Source organism: Choloepus didactylus, chromosome 12, assembly GCF_015220235.1.
Source record: "Choloepus didactylus isolate mChoDid1 chromosome 12, mChoDid1.pri, whole genome shotgun sequence".
NCBI lineage: Eukaryota > Metazoa > Chordata > Mammalia > Pilosa > Megalonychidae > Choloepus > Choloepus didactylus.
Genome location: NC_051318.1, coordinates 47,651,717 through 47,674,511, shown reverse-complemented (window position 1 = coordinate 47,674,511; position 22,795 = coordinate 47,651,717). Strand labels below are relative to the sequence as shown.

General features: G+C 33.7%; 1 pseudogene; it reads right to left on the bottom strand.

Moving 5' to 3' along the window:
* Positions 1 to 2,824: 2,824 nt before the first annotated feature.
* The window catches only part of LOC119506830, a 64,228-nt pseudogene continuing 44,257 nt past the window's right edge, over positions 2,825 to 22,795 (bottom strand).

The window sequence follows — 22,795 nt, the reverse complement described above, 5'->3', positions numbered from 1 at the left end:
CATCTATTGTTATCATTTTTTCTTCTTCCTTGACATTCAGATTAATAACATAAGTGGTGCTATATGCTTACAGCTTTCTTCCCCTTGTCATTTGACTGAGAATCTCCTTTGCACAAGTAATTTTTCTTCAGTAATTTAAATGTACCACAATATATCTCTGTTTAGCTGAAAGTGCTGTAGGATCATTTCTCTTTCGGACTGCTCTTATCAAAACATATTTAATAGAGCTCTTCATGTTGTAGGTTTGTATTTTCTAAACACTTCACTGAAGAATGAATCTGAGGTCTTGCAAGAATTTTTGACCTTAGTCTGGAACTGAAATTACTATAGCATTTTTAGGTCACTTTTAAAATTAGCTTTTTATTAAAAATATTAAATCACCAAACAACACACACAATATATTCACTTTTATTAAGTCTCATGTTTATGAAATTCTTGCCAGCTGTTTTGGAAATCATCCACATATATGAATCTATGAATGAAATACAATGAAAGTGTTAAATTATTTACATTCAAACAGATGTTCAGTCAAAGGTAGTTTGTAAGCTTAAATGAATAGGTGTAAGCTTCAAAAAAATTTCAGTGTTTGTTCCACTGAACAAAGAAAAGACCAGAGACTCTAGAGTCATTTTCACTCCTGACCCAGGTAGCTGGCAAAGTAAGACAGATATTTATGGAAGATGAGGGCCAGTCTCCATTATTAGCGAACTCTGCGTTTTGAAGATCCTAATACATGTTTCAATACAGGAAACTAAAACTACCACTGGTATTTCAAACTGATCATAATAGTTGGAAGAGCCAGAAATGAAGTCAGGGTGCTACCACTGGGATCCATATTCATGCCTCTACAGCTGCTGCTACCATCCAGGCGTCAGCAAGCTGCCATTGCAACCGCCCAGAGTTCAGGATGCTGTAGGAAACCATTGTTAATGCTGACAGACACCTGTACAGCTAGTTCTTAGGCACTGAACCATAGAGCCTCTCTGTTGACCACACTCAGTCTCCACTGTACCTTGGGGAAGAATAGCATCTGCCTCCCTCTGCCTTCCCAATCTGGCATGCACACATTATTTGGAATAACCTAAATCACATCCCAAACTTTGTGGAAAGAGAGCCCCAAGTATGGCTTACAACCCTCCTGGACCTACAATATGGCAAGAGTGGAACAAAAGTGTTGGAAAGAGTGCTGAGTGTCAGCAATAGCTAGTATAGCAGGTATTTTACAAAAGCAAAGCACTATGAATCTACCTGAGAGATTGGGAAAGTGCCCACTTGCCATATTTAGGCCCTGGGATAGGTAGAGTCATAGGGTGTATTCTTCAGTTCTATATTGTCTTATCTTTCCCAATTGACTTTGTCAACATTGTATGGACTCTTTTCCTTCATAAAGGGAAGTGAAAATTGGAATATCTAGACCATTTTATCAGGACCCTGGAGTAAGGTTGCTAAGTCATTTAACTTTATAGGTCAGTGTTATACCCTGAGAATCCTGCAGAGATCTGGTTTTCCCAAAGAAGAACAAATGCTAAGGGACCATTGATGTCTCCCAAATCTCTTCTGTGACACTTGGGTATGGCAGGCAGATTTAAGGTGGCCACTCTGATCCCATCTTTCCTGATGTTCCCTTTCACTCCCTTGTATAAACTTCTGCCTTTGAATGTGGGAAGATCCTGTGCCTTACTTCAAACCAATAGGCTGTGACATGGGTGATAGGATGCCACCACTGTGATTACATTATATTATAGAGCAAAGGTGAAGGGATGTCTCTCCCATGATTATGTTATATAGGAGTCCATCTTGCTAAACTGACTGGCTCTAGAGTCTCTCCATTGCTGACTTTGAAGAAGAAATTTTTCTGAATCCTTCAGCTGCAAGACAAAGAACTCTGCCAATAACTTGACTGGGTTGGAATAGGACCTGTGGAGGTTTGAAGCTATATGTTCCCCCAGGAAAACATATTCTTTAAGTTAACCCATTCATGTGGGTGTGAACCCCTTGTTAATAGGATCTTTTTTTTTTAAATTACAAAAGGAAATGTATTTACTTGAAAAGCATAAGGAACATTTACATTTCAAAACAGGTGTCTTGCTAAGGAAAAAAAAATGCATGCCATGAAGTTTTGCATTCAAATTTTTGAAAGAAAAATAACCCAACTTGTGCACTATTGCCTTAAGAAGGGGGAGGGGGGACAGTGAAGTGGTAAGGAAAGGAACACAGTCAACTCAATAATAAACTTAAGAAAGTAAAGTCACTTCACTCTGAGTTTACACCTACTGTTGAAATTTGGAATAACTGTAATTCCAATAAGGTTAAGTTGAAGTGGCCTTAGGTTGCAAGTTGATCTGTCTTTGATACCCAGATTAGCTGGTCACAGTTTTCATTTGAAAACTGTAAGTAGGACATTTTTGTTGTTGTTTGTTTTTTAAACAGGCCCCAAATGTTAAGATTTTATTTCAGAGTTTCTTAGCTGTACAGAAAGTAAAAATGTTGTTACAACCTCAGTGTAACTGGTAGCCACAGATGGTTGGGTATCTCCAGTTACAGCTAGCCATGCTACAGCAAGTCTTACACAAAAACCTAAGAGTGCTTACGATTTGTCAAGGTGAGGTCCCCAAGCTTGGTGGTAGATTTCCAAGATGGACTAAATGGAAGAAAGCAGATGTCACAGGAACTATTCTTTGGCTCTTTGAGTAGGTGGGTTTCCTGGGGTTTGTATCACAGATACTTACAAAAACAAAACAAAACACCAGTTACTGAATCCAAAGGAGCAGGCCGACAAATACTGAACAGTTCTTTTTTGCAGGTTATTTGGGTCTTAGTCATCTTAGTCATCTTCTCCTTCATCATCTGTTTCTCTCTTCCTCTTTTGGCCTTTCCTACTTTCTTCCTTCTCTTCATCTTCATCCTCATCTTCTTCATCTTCATCAACTTCTCCATGGTGTAGAAAATTGTCTTCTGCCCCAGTGACATTGTCTGCATTTTCTTCCCCTTCTACATATTTGCCTTCATCTTTATCCTCTCCATCACCAAACTCTGTCCTCACCCTCCATGTCCTTCTCATACTCTTCTTCTTCTTCTTCCTCCTCCTCTTCATCCACACCATCCACCTTGGCACTGAAGTCACAGGTTTCCTGGTCCTCTCAGTCGTAGCCTTCCAGATAGGTTAGCTGGGCAGGAGCCTTTGGAGACACACTCACGGTAGCTGTTCAGGTTGGTGACCTCACTGTTTAAACAGGTCCAGGCTCTTCAAACAATCCAACTTTTTCAAAGGTTCCATGTAGCTGATATATTTCAGTTTATTTACACTTAAGTTAAATGTGTGAAATTCAGAAGCTTTTCCACTTACGTGTCCCAGACCTCCAAAGACTATTGTCACTGAGCTCATGCTTTTTAAATTTAGGTAGTTTGGGAGATTTAAAACTGATATCAAGCCTATGTTTATTAAGCAGAGGAACTCTTAAGTTCACAAATTCAGCATGCTAAACCCTCAGTTTTCCCATCATTTGATTTGCAACTGTCCAGGACAAGTTGTAGAACTGCTCCCCGAGTCTGGTTCCTCAGCTCCAGGTGGATCCTCCTCTCCAGGTCCTTTGTTCCTTCTTCCCTCCTATTCACACTTAACTTTACAAGGTGGGGGCAGCAGGGGATGAGGGGGGAAGGTGTCCAGGCCTGCACTGTGGGGAGGGGTGCTCATGGTGGTTGGAAGTGGGTAGGCAAGCAGAGCCCCCAGAGCCAAGTTACTTGCAGGAATGGAGAGAGACCATGAAGGGAAAAGGAGCTGGGCACTGAGCTGCTCTCACTACTGCTGCTGTAAGTAGGACTTTTTGATGAGGCTATTTCAGTTAAGGTGTGATCCACCTCATTCAGGATGGGTCTTAATCCTATTACTGGAATCCTTTATAATGGATGAATACAAAGAAAGAGAGAGAGAGAGGGAGAGAGAAGCAAGAAGCTGAAAACAACAAAACCCTGAGGAGAAGAGAAAGACCAGGTGACACTGACATATATCTTGCCATATGGCAGAGAAGCTAAGGATTGCTGGAAGCTGGTCTTCAGGAAGAAAGCATCACCTTGATGATGCCTTGATTTGGACATTCTCCTAGCCTCAAAACTGTAAAGTAATAAATTCCCATTGTTTAATCCAAACCATTTCCTTGTATTTGCTCGAGCAGTCCAGGAAACTAAAACAAGACCCTTCCCCATTCAAGCCTCCAGATGAGCCACACCTTCATTATAGCCTTGCAGAGGACTCTGCAAAGCTGTGCCACGTGGTGACCCACAGGTACTGTGAGATAATAAATGCCTGATCTTTAAGATGCTGTTTGTGGTGATGGTTTATGCAGCTATATAAAACTAATACATAGGGACATGAAGAATTGTAAATGGATCAGGAATTACAAAAGGGGAAAACTTCAAGAGAGTTTATTATCTTAGCACAGCAAGGAAACAAATTACAGTGAATAAATAAGTTATTATACAATACCTGAGCTTATGACATTGCAGATAATAATCACCTTCACCTTCTTCCCTGTAATCTCCACTCAGGGCAAGATAAAGGTAGAGAGTTTGACAGCAGTGAAAGGAAGGATAGCAGGGTTGTTGCCTGTGAGGAATGAACATGGAATCTTTTGGGAAGTACAGATCTAAAGATGATTATTATCATAAAATATTAGGTCACTAACATTGACCTTATCATTCTTCGTGTAATTTAAGCTAATTTAATGTACAGGTTCATGAAGGATTTAGTCTTTAGTGGTAGAAATAAGTAAATTAAATGAAATAATTATGAAAAATCTGCACTATAAAAGGTACAAATGCATTAGAAAATATTTGTGAATATTAACTACCATGTGTTAAAGGTGTACTTTAGCTATCATAATAATTCAAATCTGAAGATCAGTTAAAAAAATAAAAGAAAGAAATGGTAGAAACATCCCCATTTAATAGAGAACATGAGGCCAAAAATTTCATTAAGTAACTTGCCTAAGGCCAAATAATTAATAACTGGAGTATTTTATAAAATTCTGAGCTGATTATCCATACCGTAGCAGGATGCCTCTCTGTTTAAATATCGTAAGTCCAGTTTTTCTCCTCAGTATTCTGTAATTCTGAATAGTTCTAAATTTTGAAGGAATGATGAACAAGAGAAAGTATTTTATGATTTAATTCATATATTTTCTAAGGACAAGACTTGAAGCACAGTAAGCAGGTGTTAAAGGAAATGTATTTTAAAATATAATTTATGAAACTCTAAGAGAATTATTACGTAGCATTTTGTAATAAAGTATGTTTAAAATATCATTTTAGAAATATACCAAAGAGGATTTTTTAAATCTGTAATGAATCTGAAACTATATTAAATTAAGGTAATAAAATAAGAAATAAATATAATTTACTTAGCACATTGCAGATAGCCTAATTATAAGCCTAAATGGTGCCAATTATCCTTAATCATGTTTTCTCTCTGCATATTCAGTAATCTGACTAAGAGAGTGTTTTGCTATGTGAAACACTAGTTTGTCATATTTTATTTTTTCACTGTTGTATGATGTAGTCTTGACCACAGATCAAAAAACCAGTTTTTCATCTTTTACGTACAGCATAAAACCTAATGTATTCAATCTCAATTGATTCCAAAATCGTGGTGCACAAAGTGCAGTTTTATGAAAAAAAAAAAAAAACAACTCTCAGTCAAATACATCTGGTCAACACTGAGTTAAACTGTTTGTGATTGTAGTTTTGGTTGTTGTTATTATTGCTATTGTGTTGTTGTTAAATTATGCATTTGATTGTTTTACCTCAGGCTTCTGACAACTGTGACTATGCCTCAGGAAGGATAACCTGTTGTGAAGATTAATTTCTCAAACTTATATGACTAGAGCAGGTTTTGATAGCAGAATGCATAATATTACATAGAGTTAAAGTTCATCAAAACACCTCTGGTTTATCTTCTGTTAGATAAATGTATAGTAACTGCTTTCTGAAATTTAGAGAAAATCCTAAGGATTTAAAACATTATATTGTTTTTCCTTGACCTAATCTGATATATAAACAGGCAAGATGTATAGTTCTAGTCTCGTGTGCATTGAAACTATGTAGAAATTATATTCATTTTTATTAATTAGGTGACATTTAAGGAATTATGTAATTAAGACACGGTATATGTTGCATGTGAAAACTTTAGTATATTTATGATAAACTAAAGTTTGTTTTTTTAAAATTTTTTTGATAAAATTTTTTTTAAAAAAATTTAATGCAAGTTATTTTCCAAATTTTCTACATTTTCAAATGTTGAAAATTAGTCTAAATATTCCTATAGCAACAATGTCCATATATCATGAAATAATATTTTTATAAAGTTGGAATTGAAAAATAGATTAATTCACCCAGAAAATAAACCATTTCAGTGTTTGTTCAAGTATGCCTAAAATATCATGATTCAATTAAAATCTACACAGATGTTTAAAATAATAAGAGCATGACATCTGCATTTACTTGAATAAATAATTTTGGACCTTTTCTGAGTTTAGGTATATTTGAAATTTTTCCCCTCTAAGTAATATTTCAAAAATCAATATATATTAAAATGAGGCTTTTTGGAATTGAATATCATATCATGGTTTTGTGGGAAAAGAGGCTAAATCTAAAGGAAAAATCCACATAATGAAAAAGGTATAAAAAACTAGAAGAAAAAATGGATGGCTATGATACGTGGTTATGGAGAAAACAGATCTATTTTATAACTGTAGTGATGCACAGGCAACCCTAAAATCAAAGCAAATAAAGGTTTTTCAATTTTATGCATAATTTGTACCTTAGGTTATACAATGTATTGGTCATCTTGAGTTGTTTTTTTTAACAACAAAAACAGCAGTAATCAGAAGTTAATCTCTATGCATGCCTTTCATTAATTTTCACTTAATGGAAATGAAATTGAAGATGTTTGTCAACAACAGAATTCTCCTCTCAGTGGAACTAAAGAACAAACAGGAAAGAGGTTTTTGCTTTTTTGTTTTTTTGCTTTGGTTTGGCTTTTGTTTTTAATAATCAAATACATATTTTTTGCACAAAATCCAGTTTTCCACATTGGGATTGTAGGGAAGGCAGGCTATGGAGAGGGTGGAACAAGCATTTTAACACAAAATGTATGTTAGACATTGGCCATAAATATCTCTTAGGAATAACTAAAGGTGGGCTTTTTAGACACAAAGGTATTTTCGAGTAAGAATTTTCAGGCACCGTGATAGGTAGAAGACATATTGTTGGGTAGAAGGACCTGCTGGATTTCCTTCAGGTTGTCTTTTCTGTTTTTTTAAATTAAGCATTGGTCCCAGTAAGAGTTAAGTAACTATTCCTGTTTGATGCTACTCTTTAAATCTTGGAGGAGATTTAACAACACAATAAGCATGTTAATGATTCTCTTTAGGGAGATACAACTATTATTAATACTATTTATTTTTTTACTAGAAAAGTTGTAGCTTTACAGAAAAATCAAACATCAGATACAGAGTTCCAATATATTACCTTTTTATTAACACCTTGCATTTGGGACATTTGTCACAATTGATGAAAGAAAATTTTTATAATTGTACTATTGCCTATAGTCCATGGTTTCCAGTAGAGTTTACTGTTTGTGTTGTGCAGTTCCATGTTTGTTTTAATTTTTATTCTAGTAACACATATACAAATGAAAAATTTCCCTTTTAACCACATTCAAATGTAATTCAGTGCTGTTAATTATGTTCATACTGTTGTACTACCATGACCACCATCCATTCCTAAAACTTTTCCGTCACCCCCAATAGAAATTCTATATAATTTAAACATTAACTCCCAATTCCCCTACCCCTGGTAACTTTTATTTTAGCTTCTGACTCTATGAATTTGCTTATTCCAATTATTTTGTATCATAGAATATTTGTCTTTTTGTGTCTGGCTTATTTCATTCAGCATGATGTCTTCAAACTTCATGTTGTCACATGTATCAGAACTTCATTTCTTTTTATGACTGAATAATTCATTGTATCTATAGACCACATTTTATTTATCCTTTCATCAGTATTTCTAGTATTATCATACCACAGTAAATGTACATTTCACCATATATATTGTAAGAATATCTCTGGTAGTGTTAATTAAATTAAACAGTGATTTTCTGATATGAGTTTTCCTCTCATCTATTAATACAAATTCTTAGATTATTTTGGTTCAAAATTATATACTGAGTAGCAGTTTGAAATCTTATACTGACAATTTGTACTATCTATCAAACATTGTTTATGTTGTATCCTCTACCACTCCTCATATAAACTTGACCTTCCATTGTTTCTGGATTTGATCCTAAACCTGTGGCACACAGCTGTTAGAGTAACCAGTGGCTTATGAATAAGATTGCTGTAAAAAAAAAGTCTCTGAACAATCACAAGGAAGATCTGCCTTGGAAATTTTGATTGTGACATAACAAGAGATTCTGTATTGGGACATGTTAATGGTGGTGCATCAAATCATCAGTTCACCAGTAAATTCTAGAAATTTCCTCTAGGGGGTTCTCTATTCAGTTACAGGCAGTGGAAAGCCAGTGGAAAACCATACTCAAACTCTGTTGAGACATCAATTTTTGGTAATAAACACCTCTTTTGTGTAGCTGGCATTACCATTAAAAACTGATTCAAACCCACAAAAACAGCATTTTGAAATTTTACCATATCCAATTAGTGCATAAAACTTGGCAGTAATACCCCACCTGATTCCAAATTGGATATGATAGTAATTTTTAAAGTTCTTGTCTAGTATTTACTTGAGAAAAATAAAATACATTGAGCAAAGACATTAAGAATTGAACACTAAACAGAATTCCGTAAGATCTGTTTATAAAATGAAATTAGTGAGAATTTAGTGTGCTTTACTTTGAGCTGAGCATTTCCTCAACATGTTTATCTGTTATCTCTTAGCACAGCAATTGTCAAACAATAGGTATTTTGCTTGCTGTGTTGCTGAAAAAGGAAAAACATCCAATTAACATTCCAAGGAAATGTTTTTACTGTTGCCAGGAGCTAAGATAAATGTATAATACTGAAAATTATTTTTCAGGATATTTGTTAGTCATTCTGTCTGTTTAAAGAGAAGAGAAATTACTTTATCATATATTAATTTCATAATTTCAGCTTATTCTGCTACTCATGGTCATTAGGCTTGGTGGCTGGGAGCCAGCAAGCTCTGTGAGTTCTAATTTGTTCTAATCTCAGTTTGATTCCTTAGAAGTTAAGTAGTGAGTCCTGATGTGTGCACTTCCTAATGGTGCATTCAGAAAATGGTAAGCTCAGAAAATCAACCCATCTTCTGCACTGCCCTTCGAAATTTAATTCTGCTATCCCTTCTGTTTAATAGTTAAGAATTGGACTTGCATAAACACGTGTCCTTGTTTGGCAATTGGTACAATGACTTTTCAGAAATTCACAAACCAAATGAGGCTGCTCATCATGGGCTACCTATATTGCAATTCAGGAAATTAGAGAGTGTGTGGACAAACCTAAGATATCTAATCAAATGCATTACTTTTTCATAATGTGTTAGGGGATTTGTATCAGTTAATGCATGCAAAACATTTAGAAAATTACCTGATATTTAGTAATTGTAAAATATATGTTAACTATTATTATTTTTCTTATCTATTAATCTCTGTTAATAGTTAAGCTGAACTCTGTGAACGAAGTAACTTTGCTAAGAGGAAAAGTCATGTTTTATCAATGGGTGAATATTTTATAGTATTCCATGAATGAAAAGTTTTTCACATAAACCATTCATTTGTGTATCCTCCTTAAGTACTGCACAGACAAAATGTGTGATCTCACATGGGATTTGAATTCAGGCATATTGTCATCGAATCCCTGTTCTGCCACTTAGAAACTGTGTCATTTTGAACCAGTTATTTAATTTTAGTGAGTTTCAGTTACCTCACATGCAAACAAATAAAAAATAATACCTACAAATAAGATTATTATGGGGATTACATAAAATGAGATAATGCATTCAAGGAACTGAACACATTGTCCCTTACAGTGAAGGCTACATAAGAATTTTCTTACCCCAGTTGTACACTTGAATTTTCCTCTCACCTCCCCAGCACATCTCATCTCCTAGCTCTATTTTTCTCCATAGTTCTTATCATTTTCTAATATACTTGATATGTCACCTTTAACTTGATTTGTTATCTTTCTCCTTCCAATGGTATGGAAGAGCCATAAGGGCCAATTGTTGCATTTTACTACCTGCTGTGTCCCCAACATGTGGAATAGTGTCTGGAATATCGGAGATGCTCAATAAATATGACTTGAATCAATCAGTAGTTCCTATGCTCCTCATTATTAAACAGAAGACTGTTATACTTTTTTATATGTTTACTGTTAAAGCCATCCAAATTGACTAATTGTATATTACAAATCGCCAAACCCTTCCTTCAATTTAAGAGATTAATTACAAATTCTCCTATTAAAATTGGTATTAATATGGGATATGAGTTCTGATTGTTTTAATCATTTATGCAAATAATGCATGCTCAAATCCTTTTCATTATATTTATTTGAGGTTTTTTGGTAGACTAAAAGATATTAATTGCAGTATTCAATAGCAACAATTTATACATACTGAATATCTGCTAGCCTTTCTTCCAGGTATGGTAGATAATAGTAGAAACAAAAATTTCCTCCCTTTAAAGAGCTAACATTTTATTGAGGTATGTGTACAATAATCTAATTAAAACACAGAAGTTAATGTCAGGAGTTTACAAGTACTATGATGATAAATGAAGCAGTATAAGGAGATAAAACAAGGCTGAGTCACTTATGTAGCTGTTCAGGCCTCTCTGAAGAGATGACATTTGAACAGAGACCTGTGTAAAATGAGGGGTTTAATCCTGTGAATACATAGGGGAAATATCTTCTGAGCAGAGGGATCAGCACATACAGAGGATCTAGGGAAAGAAGTAGGGGAGCTAAGAACATAAATAAGATTATTTTGATTATTATAATGGATTGAAAAAAAGCAAAGGTTTGTATTCTAGTAGCTCAATGCTGAAAATACTTCAGGAAGTAGGGAGCGATCCACTCCATCCAAGCTGTTGAGAGTTTAAGTCCTATAATGCCTAGGAATTAATGCTTGAAATTTACAACATGAATGTCCACAAAGTAAAAGGAACAAACACTTATTAAGAGTAGGTTATGAAAAGCTTGTGTAAGTGTAGACAGTAATTACAGACTACTTTTTTTTTTCTTTTTACTATGAAGAGGTGCAGAGACATTGGACATAAGAAGATAGTAGAGAGTAGAAGAAGACAGTAGTTAAGTGCTTTGTAAATTTTGTCACTTTTCAAGAATATCAGAGATGCTCAATAAATATGACTTGAATCAATCAGTAGTTCCTATGCTCCTTATTATTAAACAAAAGACTTAATACTTTTTAATATGTTTACTGTTAAAGCCATCCAAATTGACTAATTGTAAAGTAGAAATCTAGTATGCTTATGTTTTAATGGGAGTGGTAGAGCAAATGGAAAATATTATAAAGCACAAAAATGAGATAAAATTACATGATCACTGCCCTTGATTGTGTGGGTCTGAACAGAATCCAGTGTAGAAGGTTAGAAACACTGTACAGACCATCCTTTGTATAGTGTGTGTGTACACACACACACACACACACACACACACACGGATGTCAGTATATATGAACACAGATGGGTACAAATTGGATTTAAAGATGATAGAAAACCGGTGATGATGAAGATGATGATAAAGTGCTAATCTACTTCTATTTTCTCAGTGAAATAACAAGCAAGATATCTCTGCGTGACAGAGGGAAAAGTTTAACAGTGGTGTGAAGAGTTAATATTTTAAATACCTGGCTAAGTGAGTACAAGAGTGAACTAACTTTGAAAATGTAGTAGGATTGATTGTTAGTGCCTAATGTCATATTAAACATTAAGGTCATAATCTGAAGAAAGACCAATTTACATGGTTAATTTTTTTTTCCAGTCATTTTTTAGCAATTTTTAGACAGAAAGTTAGGTCTAATCATGGCTTCAGTTTTACCAGATAAGCATATGGAATACGATAATAGCAATTGAGCTTAGAGTGTATGCAGTGGACTGATTATATAGCAATGGACTGTGGAATCTAAACTGGCTATGGAGGATAAAGCCAGAAGGAAGGCCATGGAGAGTGCAATGTCAATTGCTAGGATGTCAAGATAGAGTCAAGGAATTGATGGAGAAGGGCAAGTCTTCAGAGAATGAGATGATAAATTTTAAGTTTTGGTGACAATAAAGTTATTGATGTTGACAATGTCTAGGCTAGAAATTGGTGGCTTAAATTGGCTAGAGGAATAGATAGTTGAGGTGAGAAGTTCAGGGAGCTAAGAACCCAGTGTTTTACATAAAATCTCCATGGGAATGTTGGAATTACAAAAAATGGTGGTAGGAGCATTGAATGTTGCACCACCTATTTAGGAATATTCGATTTAACCTGATTTTGGAGAAATCTGATGGAATTTCTGTAATTCATTCTCATTTTCTCTTGCTATTTACTTTTCCTGTTTCCTAAATACTTCTTATTTATATAAGGCTTGAAAATCTCCAAAATTATTTCGCATATAATCATTTGTTCAACTTTTTTTTACAACAAACGTATTCAGTGGATAAGGAACTAATATGCTTATTTTAGAGAAAAAGATCTCAAGACTCAGTATTTGAGCTTACTATGTTTTTTTTTAAATTGTTGTTAAATATGATAGCTATAATATCTCCAAAGTGTTGATTTGGGAAATTATATTATCTTTCATAAGAAAGCTTTTTGCAACACAGTGCTTAAAAAAAGAAAGGTATGTAAATGTGGATAAAAAATAAAATATTTACAGACAAGGTCAGTATATTGGTGTTAATAATAGGTCAAAGCAGACAATTTGAGAAGTGGATACTGTGATAAAGAAGAGAGTGCATTGAAATATTCTTAAGATGACTGTTCACATGCTCTGTGATTTATCAGTGCTCCAGGACAGATGTCTCCACCAATTATGTAACAAAACACCATAACATGCCAATTAAATTGATCTAAATAAATATCTGAATTCTGAACTCAGATGTCCTGCTGCCACCTTAACACCTCCACTTGTGTCTCCCAAATCTCAAACATATGATGTCCAAAATGGAAATATTTGTTCACAGAATAAACCTCTTCTCTTCTTTTTTTTTCAATTTCAGTAAGTGCACCATCACTCACCTATTCGTTCAAAACCTAAACCCAGAAATCATCCTTGATTTCTTCATTTCCCTAGCTTTTCAAATGAGGAATCAGTAAAATTTTATCTTCATTTTCACCATCTTAGGCAAGACCCACATAATATATCCTGTATTTTATAACAGCTTTTAACTAGTCCCCCTGGTTCCATACCTATCCCACTTCAAACCATTAGACTCAGAAGTCTGAAGGAGGTTTCCAAGATGTAAATTGAATTATGTATCTTCCATGTCTACATTTAGGAAAACAAGTCAAACTCCTTGCCACGACCTTAATGTCTTACTTAATATGACCTCATTTCTAAAAACTTGTCTCAGAAAATTGCCTCTTGCTGATCAGTCTTCATCTGCATAGGATTTAATTGTTTGCTTGAAGATACCTTTTTCTGTTCCAATTTAAGTCTTCCTACATTTCATTTACTTTACTATAAACTCTTTCTTACTTTTTTACTGCTCTTAAATATCATCTTTTCATATCTGCTCTTAAATATCATCTTTTCAGAGAGGCTCTTTAGGTACCCTAATGAAGATAGTGTTGTGTAACCGTTGTTATCTATTGCAAACATAAAATAATAACAATAAAGAAAAAATATACAAAGAATAAAGGAAAATTTACGCACAGGTTCACTGCTCAGAGAAATATTATTGGCAAGTATAACTTCTATGCACAATATAATAAAATAAAATATACAAATGTAATAGGTATATAATATTATGCTGTATGGACATAGCATCAATTATTTACACAATCATACATTTTTGAACATGTAGGTTTTCTTCAAAATGTTTAAATATTCTTCATAGCAGAGATAAAATCAAAATCATGAAAATATTTTTGTAGCAATAAGAACCATAAGAAGTAAAATTTCTGTTTTAAAAGACACACATTTTCATACTTGTCACAAAATTTCTTTTAAGAATGATTGTAACAATTGAAGACATGATGAGTTATTTTTGAAAGTTCCTGTTTTCCAAACTTTCAGTAACAATAAATATTAATTTTTAAGTTTTGAAAAATGTAAAGGACACTGTAATATAATGTTCATCCTTTTTTAAAATTTGCAATTGGGGTTAGTTGTAAGTCTGAAAATTTTTCTATGCTTAATGACCCTTTCTAGTTCTTCAGTGAATTGCCTTTTCACCACTTCCTCCCACTTTTTGTGTATTTTGAAGCATTCATTTTAATAAGTCTGAATCTCAAATTTGGGATTGTTAAAAATCACCTTCTACACAAACTCCCGTCACATTTCTCCATTATATTATGAGCAAATTTTTATTCAAGACTACATATAAGCATCCTAAGGAGAGGGTGAGGCATACTACTTCCCAAGGTTGAACTTATGGTCAGGAAAAAATATACTATTTAAAATAACTTTGTTTAATTGAAGCTAGATGGTCTCCTTTTAATGATGCCAGTTCTGCTCTTTGGAATGCCACACAATAAATCTAAGCTTCTTATTTTGGGTGAGGGGAGCTCTTTAATTATTATAATACATAGCATGCTTTTGTATGTATAAGCCTTCTCTCCTCCTTATTGTATATTATCAAGATTTTTAACTCTTGATTATATCTTGGTTTGCAGCCTTTTCACCAATCTGATTTTATTTCTATGAAACAGCACTTGAAACATCTTTTTTATTGTATCTCAAAGTAAATTTGAAATGGTAAAAGATATGACAAAGTTATGATAGTCTTTAGAACTCTACTGTAGTCTTGATTGTTCAAAACATTTCTTTTGAGTCATGAACAGTAAGAATATATTTATTGGCTTCAAATTTAATAAGAAAGAAAAGTTGTGAATTTTCCCCAAATTGGAGAATTCTGTAATAAAAAGTGAGACAGAAAATTGAAAAAGCAAACCTTTAAAGTACAATTACATTTTTTCTGGATATTTAATATTTTTTATAAGTAGGGGGAGAGCATACATAATGCCTAAGAGCAATGAAATTGACATGAGAAATAACTGTGTTCAAGTCACTTAAAATATTGCAATTTGGACAATTTATTAAATTTCTCTAAGGCTCATTATTTTCATGCATAATATGGATACTGATAGAATCACAACATAAGATAGTTGTAAACACTAACTCATCTACAACACTTTAGAACAAAATAAGCAGTGACTGTTGAATAATTTTATTAATATGATCTATATTGCAATAGTACTACAATATTCAATATTTATTTAAAATATATTAGAATTATAGAATTTCACAGATTATGGTTTATAGACATTAGATAATAAGATTAGAGAAAACCATGATATTAAAATAATAATTCGAACATAGATCTCACTACTGTGCATGCATCTGAGGAAAAATTAGTGCTGTACTGACACCCATGTTCTTTCCTGAGAACTAAAAACGATAACATGAGCTTTACACTGAGTTCAAGCTTGTTAAAAACATTTATTATGGAATAAATATTTATTGATTTTTCTATCAATTTATATGGCAGATATTGTGCCAAGCAATGGGGTTGCAATAGTGAACTTAACAGATATTGTCTTTTTGAAATTTGAGTCTCCTCATTTTAACATTCTCCTTATTTTGGAATATCTGTTTAGCAAATAATCTATATTTCTTAATTTATTTTTTAATATTATTCTCTTTTTTTCTTCTGTGCTTCATTCTGGTTTATACCCCTTACTTTTATATTTCAATTTAATTACTCTCTTTCCATTTATATCTGTTTGTTGACGTTGCATTCACATTGCATGAATTCTGTTTGATTCTTTTTAAAATTCACTTGTCTTTTTCTCTTTTTGTCTATTCTTTTCTTATAGTTTTTATTTATTCTTTTCCCATTGAACATTTGAAAGATATTTAATTCATATCTTTTTCACATTGTTTAGTATCTCTGATGTATATTGTAAAACCGTGGCATAAGCTTAACATCAATTTAATTATAGTCAAATGAGGATGCTTAATTGTGAAAAAAATTCATGACCATGACCACAATAGGGATTGCTCTCTCATACTACCAAGATTTCACGTCACTAAAGCTATGACCTTAGATTGCAGACGCCCTTGATCAGCTTGGTTCTGCTCACCAAGTATTCTTTTGACCCCTCACCATCCCCAGGACACCTGTGTCGATAAATCTCAAAAACGACGGTGCTAAGAATGGTTCTGTGTCACTCTTATGCCAAAGCATTTCAGAGCAGATTTGTGACATCCTCAAGATTCCTGGTGATCTTTTCCGAAGTAACTAACCATGGAGATCTTGGGATGAGGTATCAGGGCATCTGCTAAACTCCTTGCATGACTATATATAGCAGAGCACCTGCTAAAATTGGTGAGGCTTTGGTATGAGAAATAAGACTGTGTGTTGTAAGATTTTTTTTTTTTTTTTTTAAACAGCATATTCTAATCTGTCTTGATTAAACAAGGAGATGCCAAACAATCAATTATCCACCTCCCACTTTCTTCTCTTCTTGCTGGAGAAACTCACCTCTTGATACAGAAGCTGGAATTTCAAGATACTCCTTTTGCCAGCTTATCTTGAGGCTAGAGTGGTCACATGATCCGGTTCCAAGTAAGGAAATAGGTAAAAAGTATTTGTTTATTTTAGAGGGAAGGGGTTTGGGGAAAGATTTTTCTTATATATATTTATAGAAACAACAGCAGAAAGATGCTTGAAGGAAAGTCCTTTTCCTCTTCTATTTTGTGATGGTATTACATGATGACAATATTCTTGGAACTGCAGCCATGGCATAAAACTGAGAGGTACATAGAGATGTCAAACCAGAACTCTAACATTTTTTAACTGGGTCTTACTACTTACTGTTTACCTATGTAAATATTGTATCTGTTAATATTCTTTGTCTTCAATTTTACTTTTACTTTGTCTTATTAACAAGTAATAAACACAGAATTCCTTAATATGAAAAAAAATCTTGAAAAAAAAAAAACAACAAAATTTCAGCTAACTTAGTTTCCCACCAAATTTGGGAAAAAGCCAAGGTAATCACTTATCACTTCTATTCAATATTTATCAGAAAATCTTAGCCAGCGCAATAAGGCAATGTCTACTTACACATGTACATACATACATAGGATAAGAATTGGAAAAGAAGGAGTAAAGTTATTGAGTTTTTATTCTCTGAGCATGTTCATTCTCAGATGAAATTCCTATATACATTACAAACCCAAAGAATGTAAAATTTCAGTTTTTAATTCCAGTAGTTTGTGTGTCAACATATCTGTGTCTTTATGTATATAAGATGTGTATGTCTGGGCCTTGTTTTTCATCCAGTCAAACAATCTATTTTTGATGTGTTTCGCACATTTATACTTAATGTAAATAATGTGATCATGGATAAGTTATCTTTTCCCTTATGCTTATATACATACACAATGATACTTTATAGTGCTTTCTTTCATTCTTTTCTGCATTATTATGTGTCCATCACTGACAATTTCGTTTTACCCTGATAAATTTATTTTAGTGTTTCTTATACTTAGGGTGTGATTGCAACAAGTTATCTCAGTTTTATTTGAAAGAATATTTATTTTGCTTTTATTTTTGTGAAAGATATTTTTTCTCAGTGTGATTCTAGAGAGAAGGAGCTTTTTTTTTTTTCTATATGTATGTAAGCAACTTTAAAGATTCCATTCAACTGTATTCTGGACTTCATGGTTTCTATCAAGAATGGGACATTTATCTCCGGCTTTCAGAATTTTCATTTTATCTTTGTTTATCAGCAGTTTGATTAATGTATGTCTAGATGGGTTCTGTTTATTCTTGTTATACTGTTTGGTTTTCACCAAGCTTCCTAAAACTGAGTTGATATCTTTTTTTTGATTTTGAAAAGTTCTCGGCCATTGTCACTTGAAAATCTGCATATGCAACATCTTCCTCTTTCCTTGCTCTGTGACACCATTTATGTTTATGCCAGACTTTTAATACTGCCCCATAAATCTCAGTTTTCTGTTTTATCATATTTTTTTCCCTTTCTATGCTGAAGCAGTTCAAATACTTCTTATTGTTCTTATTGATCTTTCTTTGATTTTATTGATCTTATGCTCTGCTAAATTCTCTTTGGTCCCAACTATTAATACTTGATTTCATATTTTAATTTTATAGTTGGAGGATGACACTCCTTTGGTTCATTTTAGAGACTCTATTTTTTGTTGTTGTTGAAATTATTCTTTTAATTCATTTAGTCTAGCTAGTGTTCATTTTAAAGTTTAAATTCCAATCTCTTGACTATCTTTTGGGTCTTTCTGTGTTGTTAGAATTTTTTCCATTGATTATGGATCTCATTTGTCTGCATTTCTGTATATTGGTTTTCCACATAAAAGAAACGGGACTAAAGTAGGCACTATTTCTATCCAAAGAGAAGACAATTCACTTCTATTACGAAAATACTATAAGGGGCTGAATTCCTTCATCCATTTGTAATTGAGCTAAGTCTGGGCTGTATTGCATATTTAGTTGAATTCCATTCACCTGCAGTTTTAAGTGCCTTGAGAACACAGCTGTTGAATTGTTCTCTCTGCCTATTCTAGTCCATTTACTTATCCACAAACATTACCAAAACACTCAGCAAAATGCTCAGGGTGAGAAGCATCAGATAGGGAAGCCCATCATGTGTTCTAATCCACTGACAAAACCATTAAAAGCTTCCCAGATTTCATTTTCCCCAACATAGTCCTTTTGTCTATGACAAGCCTGATCTTCCACTAGGGCCGGTAATTAGATGTGCTCCTGGGAATAAAACAGTCATTGATCTCAGTGTAAGCAATGATCTGCTTCACATTTCTATATTCTGAGAAGAAACAGAACTTATCCTCACTTTTATCATGCCAATATTATGTTTTCGTATATTAACATCTCTGCAATGTGATGCATCTTAAATCAATGGTGTTGTACAATTGTTGTTGGCCAAGCACCAGTTATAAAATAATTGTCATTGTCTATGCATGTGTGTGATGTATGCACTTGGTCATAGCTTTTCATATTTTTGACGTTTCAATTGTTTTATGTGCATTATTATTATATATGTGTTGCATTCAATTGCTTTTCAAATGTATTTTAAAAGATGGCATTATAAACTGGTGTTGAAATGGTGAGTCATTATTATGCAGAAAGGCACTAAAATGGCAATATCTTGATATTAGTGAAGAATATAATAATTGAAAAAAATTATCCTTCAATAATTTCTTTCAAATACAGCCAAGTGCTTAATGAAACTAAAGAGAATACCCTCAAGTAGCTGAAATTTTGTTGTGTTTTGTTATTGAGATATGTGCAAAAATATCCCCTATTACGCACTGAGAAAAGTAACTCAAGAAAGACAGGAGAACTGGCCAAATCCCACAGAAGAAATGAAAGACATTTAAAGTAATACGAAAATGATCCTATATTGCTCAGGACCATCGTTAAGACGTGAATATCAATATGTTAGAGACTTCCTTGCCTTAAACAGAAGGTGCTTAAATTCCAGATACATGCTGTTCTATCGAGAAAACAATGAAAATGAGATTTTAGAAATAGGAAAATGCCAGCATCCAAATTTATAGAATAGGGAGTCAGTGGCTTGGGAAAGCATTCTGGAAAATATTGGATGGAACAGCCTTTTAAACAATATTGTGCCAATAATTTTGATGGCACAAAGGATTACATTTTTTGGAAAACTTTTATTGATGATAATAAGTAGAAGATAATTTTGAAGGGTCAGACTCAGAATGTGAAAAGTTTAAAGCCTTCTTTCTTTCTTATGTATGCACCAGAGTTATATGTTAAAAATCTGTCTAAATATAGTTCAATAACTCTTTCAGCAGGCATACGATAAAAATTTTAAGTATTAACAAAGAATAGTGTTTATTTTTCAGATATTTTCTTTCTTGATAAATAAAATAATGCCTCATCTTAGTGTCATTGAGTTGATGAAATATTGTATTGTCTAAAATGCTGAAATATCGAAAATACTGTATTATCTGCCAAGACAGTCTTGACTTGAGGGGCTAGAAGCCAAGGGCACAGAAGCTCATTGCATTAAGTCCAATTTTCTTCACAGCTGTTTTCCTCTGGGTATTTGTTGTTTCTTCAAGGAGAAAGATAGTGATAAGAATCCAGACAGAAAGTGCTTTGAAGAGACAGAGAAGCCAGCATGGTTTAAAGGACAGAGAAAAATTGCAATTTAGTCTTGTCAAGGCAGCCAGGTTTCCTGGAACCAAGATATTGCTGGAAAGGGGATGTAGAGAAGAAAGCTTGAAATTCAGTATCCAATTTTCCCTTCAAAGATTCAGGTAATTTAGTTGCAGAAGGCAAAAAAGGTAGAATACAGGGTAGTAAGTTCAGTTAGGATTTTACTATTATAAACATGAAAGTCATAGATTGATGTCTAAGGACATTTTGCACAGTTCTTTATTTATCGTGTGGTCATAGACGTATCAACACTCTTCTCCCATAACCTTTAGAGCTTTCCTAAACTGTAACTTACCTGATAACTCCATTTAAGAATGCAACACTCCTTTACTTTCTGTGCTTTGTTTTCTTAACAGCAATTACAAATTTGCATGCTGTGCCAGTTTGTATATATCATACCCCCAGAAAAAGCCATGTTCTTTATTGCAATCTTGTGGGAGCAGATGTATTTAGTCTTGATTAGGTTGGAACCTTTGGACTGGGTTGTTTCCATGGAGATGTGAATCACCCAACTGTAGGTGATAACTCTCATTGGATTATTTCCATGGAGGTGTGGCTCTGCCCTTTCAGCATGGGTCTTTATGAAATCACTGGAGTCCTATAAGAGCTCACAGACAGAAGGAGCTCAGTGCTGCAGCTAAGAGAGGACAAAACATCCCAAGAACTATGTTTTGAAGAACACACAGGAGCTGAGAGAGGAGCTGGGACACAACTTGTGATCAGCAGATGCCAGCCATGAGCCTTTCCAGCTAACAGAGACCTTCCTTCACTGAAGGTATACTTGTGTTGATGCCTTAATTTGAACATTTTCATGGCCTTCAGACTGTAACTTTGTAACCAAATAAACCCCCTTTACAAAAGCCAATCCAGGGTATTTTGCAAAATGGCAGCATTGGCAAACTGGAACACAAACATATACACATTTCACCTCATTTTTGTATTGTGTATTATTTCTTTGCATCCACTAGAATATAAATTTCCATGAGGGCAAGGTTTTTTTAATCTGCTTTTTTTAATTGGAGAAGTTGTGGGTTTACAGAACAATCCTGCATAAAATAAAGGATTCCAATATACCAACCCATCACCAACATCTTGCACTGGTGTGAAACATTTGTTACAATTGATGATAGCATATTTTTATGCTATTAATTTGAAAGTCCATGGTTTAACTTAGGGTTCACTATTTGCATAGTGTAGTTGTATGGATTTTTTTTTTTTAATTCTTCTTTTACCATATGTAAAACCTAACATTTCCCCCTTTTAATCGTATTCAGATGTATATGTCGGTATTTTTCATTTTGTTCACAATGTTATGCTCCCTTCACACCAACCGTTACCAAAATATTCCCATCTTTCCAAATAGAAACCCTGAACATTTTAAGCCTTAACTTCCTATTCCCTATCCCCACATCATCCCCTGGTAACCTATATTCTAGGTTGTGACTCTATGGTTTGCTTATTGTAATTGTTTCAAATCAGAGAGATTATACAATATTTGTCTTTTGCATCTGGCTTATTTCACTCAATGTGATGTCTTTGAGGTTCATTCATGTTGTTGCATGTGTCAGGACTTCATTCCCTTTTATGGCCAAATAATATTCCATCATATGTATGTAACATATTTTATTTATCCATTCATTAGTTGATGGACATTTGTGCTGCTTCCATCTTTTGGCACCTGGGAATAATACTGGTAGGAAGATTGGTATTCAAATTTCTGTTTGAGTCCCTGCTTTCAATTCTTTGTGCTATATACCTAGGAATGGGAATACCAGGTCATATAGTTGTTCTGTACTTAGCTTTCCTAGGAACCACCGAACTGTCTTCAGACTGGCTGCATCATTTTACATTGTTTCCAGCAATGAGTGCATGTTCCCATTTCTCCACATCCTCTCCAGCACTTCTTATTTTCCATTTTTTTTAATAGCAGCCCTTCTAATGGGTATGAAATGGTATCTCATGATTTTGCTTTGCATTTCCTTAATGGCTAATGATGTTGAGCATCTTTTTATGTGCTTTTTGGTCATTTGTATATCTTCTTTAGAGAGATGTCTATTCAACTTGTTTGCTCATATTTTAATTAAGTTATTTGTCTTTTTGTTACTGAGTTCAAGGATTCTTTATATATTCTGTGTTTTAATCCTTTATTGGATATGTGATTTCCAAATATTTTCTGCCATTGCATAGGCTGTCACTTTACTTTCATCATAAAATTCTTAAATAAAAGTCTTTACTTTTGATGAGGTCCCATTTATCTATTTTCTTTTTTTGTTGCTTGTGCTTTGAGTGTAGAGTTAAGAAACAATTGACTAACACAAGGTCCTAAAATGGAAACAATTGACTAACACAAGG